This window comes from Chrysochloris asiatica, unplaced genomic scaffold, assembly GCF_000296735.1.
Source record: "Chrysochloris asiatica unplaced genomic scaffold, ChrAsi1.0 scaffold00043, whole genome shotgun sequence".
NCBI classification, from domain to species: domain Eukaryota; kingdom Metazoa; phylum Chordata; class Mammalia; order Afrosoricida; family Chrysochloridae; genus Chrysochloris; species Chrysochloris asiatica.
Genome location: NW_006408561.1, coordinates 8,750,989 through 8,759,270, shown reverse-complemented (window position 1 = coordinate 8,759,270; position 8,282 = coordinate 8,750,989). Strand labels below are relative to the sequence as shown.

At 35.3% G+C, this 8,282-nt stretch overlaps 1 pseudogene; it reads right to left on the bottom strand.

Annotated features, from left to right (window-relative positions):
• LOC102827760 overlaps nucleotides 1-7,271 on the bottom strand; it is an 18,104-nt pseudogene extending 10,833 nt beyond the window's left edge.
• Between the last annotated feature and the right edge of the window lie 1,011 nt (nucleotides 7,272-8,282).

The following is an 8,282-nucleotide window of genomic DNA, read 5'->3' as shown; positions in this document are numbered from 1 at the left end:
ATATATATACTGCAATGACTCACAAAACTCACAATTATCTAAAGAAATATCTCACGAAATTGTGGAGGCAAGTCCCAAATCTGTAGTTCAGAAATCAGTCAGGATGAATCTTCTCACCTACGTCGTCTCACCATGACTCATCTGACGGTTTGTTGTACTATAGTGGCTTGCCTATTGCTGTGATTCTGGAAGCTGTGCCATGGATAGTTTAAATAACACCTGGGTCACCCACAGTGGGCAGGTTTCATGTAAGTTTTCAGACAAGGACAGAGTAGGAAGGAGAGATGGACTACTTCTGAATATTAGTCACTGACAAACTTATGAATAGCCTTGGGACACTGTCAGCACCAGAATACTGAATATGGAAACATGATGAACAACACCAGAATATCATCAGATATAGTGCCAGGAGATAACACTCTTAGGTTGGAAAGCACAAAAAATATTACTGGGGAAGAGCTGCCTACTCCAAGTGGAGTTAATCTTGTTGACACGAATGGAGTAAAGCCTTCAAGATCTTCATTTACTGACAGGGCATAATTCAAAATAAAGAGAACTAGCTGTAAACATGCATTAAGAATAGAAAAATTGGAATTTTTCAAAAATAAAAGGGAGCACACAAACATTGATATCTTAAGAAATAATGGAAATGACTCTTATTGGCCATTTTGAAACTGACAACCACATGGTACACTATGTTGGGAATGACAAATTGAAAAACAATGGCATCACATTTATCATCAAAAAGAATATATCAAGATCTGTCTTAAAGTACAACGCAGTTTGTGGTAGGATAATATCTATATGCATACAATGAAGAAAGTTAATAGCATTATTATTCAAATTTATGCACCAGCCACTTAAAGCCAGTGATGATGATATTGAAGAATTCTGCCAGCTTCTTCAGTCTGGAATTGATGAAACATGCAATCGAGATGTATTGATGATTCCTAGCAATAGGAATGCTAAGGTTGGAAACAAAGAGGACAAACCAGTAGTTGGAAAATATGGTCTTAGTGATAGAAACAATGCTGGAGATAGCATGATAGAATTTTGCAAGATCAGTAACTTTTTCATTACAAATACCTTTTTTAAACAACACAGAAAACAATTATACACATGGGCCTCAGAAGATGGAATACACAGAAATCAAATTGACATTATCTGTGGAAAGAGACAGTGGAAAGTCTCCATATCACCAGCCAAAACAAGACCGGGCAGACTGTGGAACAGACCATTAATTGCTCATATGAACTTTCAGGTTGAAGCTGAAGAAAATGAAAACAATCTGCAAAAGACAAAATATGACCTTGAATCTTGAATATATCCAACCAGAATTTTGAGATCATCTCTAGAACAGATTTCATGCATTAGACACTAAAGCCTGAAACCCAGAAGAGTTGTGAGATGACATCAAGAACATCATACAGGAAGAAAGCAAAAGATCATTGAAAAGACAAAAAAGAAGGAAAAGACCAAAATAGATGTCAGAAGAGTCTCTGAAACTTTCTTCCCAGCATAAAGATGTTAAAGCAAATGGAAGAAATGAGAAGGTAAAAAATGCTGAACAGAAAATTCCAAAGATCAACTCAAGAAAACCAAATCAAATATGACAATGAAATGTGCAAAACATGGAATTAGAAAACTAAATGTGTAGAACACGCTCAGCATTTCTTAAGCTGAGGGATCTGATGAAAAAATTCAAGCCTTAACTTGCAATATTGAAGTATTCTATGAGAGTCCTGCTGTGGTGCTGTGGATTAATGCACTGGACTGCAAAAAAGGTTTGAAGTACAAGGATGACAATTTACCAGATGCTTCTCGGAAACCATATACAGGGTCATTATGGGTTGGAACAGACTTAATTGCACTTAACAACAACAAGAATAGGCAAAACATTGAATGATGCAGACAGCATCAAAAGAAGATGAAAATAATACACAGAGTAATTGTAGCAAAAAGAAATGGTTCATATTTAACCATGTCAAGAAGTAGCATATTATTAAGATCCAATGATTCTGAAAGAAGAATCCAAGATGCACTAAAGACATTGGTAAAGAACAAGCCTCCAGGAATTGATGAAATCTAAATTTAAATCTTTCAACAAACTGATCCACAACTGGAAGTGCGCAATCATCTATGCCAAGAAATTTGGAAAACAACTACCTGACTAACTGACTGGAAGAGATTCATAATTGTGCAACTTTTAAAGAGAGGTGGCCCAAACAAATGCAGAAATTATAAAACAATATAATTAATAATATTTCATACAAATGAACTTTTTAAAAAATAACACAAAAATGCCTGCAACCATACACTGACAGAGAAATTCCAGAGGTTCAATCTGATTTAGAAAATGATGTGGAATGAGGGATATCAGATTATCTTGACCTAAAGCAGAGAATACCAGAAAGATGTTTACTTGTGCTTTATTAACTATGCAAAAGTTTTTAATTTTGTGGATCATGATAAGCTTTGGACAAGATGATAGAGAATGAGTATTCTAGAACACTTAATTGTGCTCATGAGGGACCTGTATGTACAAAGAACAAGAGGCAGTTGAGCAATCAGAACAAGGGAACACTGAATGGTTTAACATTAGGAAAGGTGTGCACCAGGGTTGTATTCTTTCAACATACTTGCTTAATCTATATGCTAAGAAAATAATCTGAGCAACTGGATTATATGAAAAAAAAATATGGCACCAGGACTGGAGAAAAGATAAATTGGCAAAGACTTCACTTTGCTTGGTTCAACCACCAAAACTCATGGAAGCAGCAGACAAGAAATCAAATTTATGCACTAACCACTAAAGCCAATGATGATGAACTTGAAGAATTTTATCAAAGTCTTCAATCTCAAATTGATCTAACACGCAATCCAATGTATTGACAATTACTGGTGATTGAAATGCAAATGTTAGAAACAAAGGAGAAGGATAAGTAGTTTAAAATAAGGCTTTGATGATAGAAATGATGCTAGAAATTGCATGATAGAATTTTGCAAGACCATTGACTTACCTTTTTTAAACAGTGTAACAGACAGAGCTCTGGTAGCTTAGTAGTTATGAACCAGGCTGTTAACCACAAGGTCAGCAGTTCAAAACTACCAGCTGTTTTGCAGGAGGGAGATGAGGCTTTCTGCTCCCATAAAGATTTACAGTCTTGGAAACCCTATACAGGGTCGCACCCAGCTCCACAGCACACCACCACCACCATCATAAGCATGGACCTCACCAATAGGCACACTTAGAAATCAAATTGTTACATATGTGGCAAGTTTTGGTGGAAATCATCAGCCATATTCATGGATCATCAATATTCATGGAAGCATCAGTCAAGTAATCAAATGGTGTATTGCACTGGTCAAATCTGCTGCACAAGACTTCTTACAATGTTCAAGAGCAAAAATGTCTGTTTGAGGACTGAGACATGGTATTTTCAATAACCTCACATGCATGTGAATGTTGGCCAATGAATAAAAAAGACCATAGAAGAATTGATGCTTTTGAGTTATGGTGTTGGAGGAAAATACTAGAAGTGCCATGGACCGCCAAAGAACAAGCAAATCTGTATTGGAAAAAAGTACAGCCAGAATGCTATGTAGAAGCCAGGATGCCCAGACCATCTCTCATACTTCATACGTGCTATCAACAGGCATCAGTCCTTGGAAAAGTGGAAAGTCAGTGAAAGAGGACTATCCCTAACAAGATAGATTCACACAGATGCAGCAGCAATGGACTCAAGTGTCCCAATGACTGTGAGGTTGATGCAGGACCGGGCAGTGTTTCATTCTGTTGTGCAAAGGTAACTGTGAGTTGGTACCAACTCAACGGCACCTAACAACACCAAAAACTGCATGACAACCTCTACTTACAGTTATTGTTATTGCCAGTTAATGTCAAGTTTATTGTGACTCATAGAGACCACATGAGTATAGAATATAACTGATCCATAGGGTTTTCTAGGTAATTACCATTCAGAAACAGACTGCCAGACCTGACATCAAAGACAGCTCTGAATGGATTTGAACTCACAAATTTTCTGATAGTAATATAGTGTTTAACTATATATACAGCCCTGGGCATCATTTAGTCACAGATACACAATTAGATAAAATATTTCTATACTATAATATCTTTCTAGATTCATACTTGCACATGAAATTCCTGTGTGTTATTCATATTACTAATTACAATTTTTATCACGTTGGTCATACTTTTAGGCACATTTTGTATTCTTTAAAACAGGTCTCAACTCTGAAACATGATAGATACGTAATATAATTAATAATATAATACAATTGCCTGCAATTTTTTATTTTGTTTTTCTTTAAACTTTGAAGATCTTATACATAAAGAAAGCTATTTATCTTTTATTCTTGGCCTTAGGATGCCCATATAAATATATAACATAAGTAATCAAGTTGTAGGCACCTTTAATATTCAAAATCTTCATAGCAACCATTGAAAAATCAAGTTCATTTACAAATGAGATTCTTGCAAGCATTTGATGGAAATACACCTTTCAATATGATTTTTGATGTTTACCTTATTCTGAGTTTTCCCCTATAAAACTGCATTGCTTTATCCAGTGTAATCTACTAAATCATAGCTTATGTTTATTAATGAACTTGCTATATCAAAAATATCTTCACGTATATTTCAATCTTATACTTATCTTTTTTATCATGTGGGAGGGAAATTATTTTGCAGCACGATTTTACTTGGACAGGGGCACACTCATCTATTTCATTCTGAGCAGTATTTGAAATTAACAGATTATATTGAAGTTATATTTGTCATTACACAATTCTTCTTCTTCTCTCTCTCTTTTTTAATGTCACTTGAGTTTCTTCTTAATACTGCTGATAGATGGTACCTATTTAATTTGTTTTGCATGAATAGTGTTTAGAACCCAAATAAGATGGAAGTAATAGATGCATCTGTACTAGATTTCCAGTTACATTTAAAGACTTATCAAACCTAAATAAGCAGAGTCACTATATTTTCACAGAAGGTAATTTTTGTCCATCTGTCAATTTCTCATATTGTAGTGGCTTGTATGTTACTGTGATTCTGGAAGCTCTACTAGCAGTATTTCAGATACCAATAGGATAATTCTGGTGGATAACTTTCAGTGGAGCTGATAGACGAAGATCTAGAAAGATCTGACAATTTACTTTTTAAAAATGACCAGAAAAAACCTTGTGAAAAGCTGAGAAATATTATTAATTGGATGAGCTTCTTATAATAGAAAGAACTAAAATATGAAGAGAGAAACACTTCATCACCAAAGCAGAGTAGTCCTTAACAATGTAGAAGGAGTAAAACTTGTAAGACTTTCATTTGCTGATGTGACATGACACAAATTGAGATAAAACAGCAGCATAGATCTATTAATAAAACATGGACTGTATAAAATATCACACATGAAAAATGTATGGAATGCATATTCTAAGCATTATTGTTATTGTTTTTAGGTGCCACTGAGTAATTTTTAACTCAGAGCAACCACATGCAAAACTGAGTGAAAAAATGCCCTGTCCTTTGTTCCCTTCACAATCATTGTTAAATTTGAGCCCACTGTTACTATCACTGTGCCAATCCATATTGTTGGGGATCTTCCTCTTTTTCACTGAACATGCACTTTACCTAGCATGTCCATCACCAGAGACTGGTCATTACTGATAACATATCTGAAATATGAGAGACAAAGTCTCACCATCCTTGCCTCTGAGAAGGATTCTGGTTACACTTCTTTTAATACAGATTTCTTTGTTCTTCCAGCAGTCTATGGTACCTTTAATATTCTTTTCTAACACCATAACTCAAATTCTTCAATTTGTCTACTGTCTTCCATATTCACTGTCCAACTTTTATATGCATACAAAATTATTGAAAATATCACAGCTTGAGTCAGGCACACCTTAGTCTTCAAACTGACATCTTTGCTCTAGAAAATTTTAAAGAGGTCCTGCGCAGCAGATTAGCCTAATATAACATGTCATTTGATTTCTTGAATGCTGTTTCCATGGATGCAGATAGTTGATCCAAGCAAAATTAAGACTGATAAATTCAATCTTTTCTCCATTTATTTGGATTTTTTCATTGGTCCAGTGGTGAGGATTTTTTTTTCTTTGTACTGAGATGCAACCCATACCAAAGCTCGGTTCTTTAATCTTCATCAATAAGTATTTTAAGTCCTCTTTGCTTTTAGCTAGTAAGGTTGTATCATATGCAAATCACAGGTTGTTAATGAGTCTTCCTCTAACTCTGATGCCAAGTTTTACTTTAAATAATCCAGATTCTCAAATAATTTGTTCACCAAATAATTTGTTCACTCTATACAGATAGAGTAAGTGTGGTGGATGAATACAACCCTAGTGCAGAACTTTTCTAACTGTAAACCATTCAGTGTTCTCTTGCTGTATTCAAACACCTGCCTTTTCATCTGTGTATAGACTTCTCAAGAACATAATTCAGGATTCTGTAAAATTCATTCACCAAAGTCCATAGCTTGTCATGATCCACACAATCGAAAGCATTTGGGTAGTCAATAAAACATATGTAAACATCTGTCTGGTATTCTCTGCTTCCAGATGAGATCCATCTGACTTCAGCAACGATGTCCTTCATTTCATATCTTCATCTAAATCTGCTCTGAGCTTGTGACAGTTTCCTGTCAATGGAGAGTTACAGCATTTAAAAATTATCTGTAGCAAAATTTTACTTTCATGCAATATTAATGATATTGTCTGAGAATTTCTGCAGTCCTTTGGGTCACTTCTCTTTGGAATGGGCACACATATGGCTCGATCTCTTCCAATCATTTAACCAGGTACCTGTCTTAGAAATTGCTTGGCATAGATAAGTGAGTACCTCAACTGCCACATCAGTTTGTTGAAAGCTTTTAAATTATATGCCATCAAGTCTCAGAACCTTGCTCTTTTCCAATGCCTTCCATGCACCTTGAATTTCTTCCTTCAGAATTATTGGATCTTGATCATATGCTATATCTGGAAATGGTTGAACATTGGTACAGCGACTCTGTGTATTACTTCCATCTTCTTCTGATTCTTTCTACATCATTCATTAATTTTCCAATAGAATCCTTCAATATTTTAAGTCAAGACTTGAATTTTTTTTGTCCCTTCCCTCAGCTTGAGAAATGCTGAGCATATTGTTTCCCTTTGGTTTTGACTTTGTCTTGTCGAGCTGTCCTTTGAAATCTTCTATTTAGCTGTCTTACCTCCTCCATTTGCTGTAGCATCTCTACACTGGAGAGGAGGTTTCAGAGTGTCTTCTGACATCCATTTTGGTATTTTTCTAGTCTTCTTAATGAACTTTTGCTTTTTTCCATTATGTTTTCCTTCATTCCTTTCTTTCTTTCTTTTTTTTCCTTCCTTCTTTCTTTCTTTCATGTACTTATTGTGAATTGATTGAACAATTATAGGTAGATCATGAGTTTTACATTCAATAAATCATACACTTTGTTTCATTACAGTAATTATAATCTCCTCCATGTACCATCAGTTAACAGTATTTCTCTCTATTCATCTTACATCTTAAAAAAACAAAAACAAAAAACAAAAAACATTCAGTCATGGATAATAATTTACACCACCAAAGGACACATTCTGAAAGTGTGCCACCTGGCTGCCATCTCTCAGTCCCTCTCTTCCCATGAAGCTAAAGTCCTCAGCTGCTCCCTCTATCCATGTCCCCATCTCTGCTTCAATCTCTGGTGTCACTGAATTTCTGGATAAGATCCCACATTCTGCTTGTGCTCTTCTCCCTTGATGGTCTTAGGGTCCTCTGTTTCTGGACTGTAAGATTAACTACTCCCCTCTTTTTGTTGCAAAACTTATATCTTTACAATTATGACACTCACAATTAGTCATGATAACAATTACTTATGATTAAATTATAAGAATCTGATCCGCATCTCTTTTTACCAGGCCCATCTAGCCAAATTAAAACCATTCAGTGTGGCCTCTATCTTCCCTCACACACTCTTAAGCTAAACTCCTTCTTGAAAGCTTGTAAGCTAGTAACTTTGTGCCTTATCACCCCCTCATTTTAGGTTGCCAAAGTTGAAGTTGCCCATCCCTAGGTACCCTATGTACAGAGGGGACAGCATGGATACTTGATGTGAAGAGTCTTTGTTGGTATTTAGAACTACTACCTCCATGAGTATAGGTCAAGTTCATCAAATTGTAGCAATTTACCCTCATTTCCTTTATCAAAAATATTTTGTTTTAATTTTATCTTCCTCGAATTG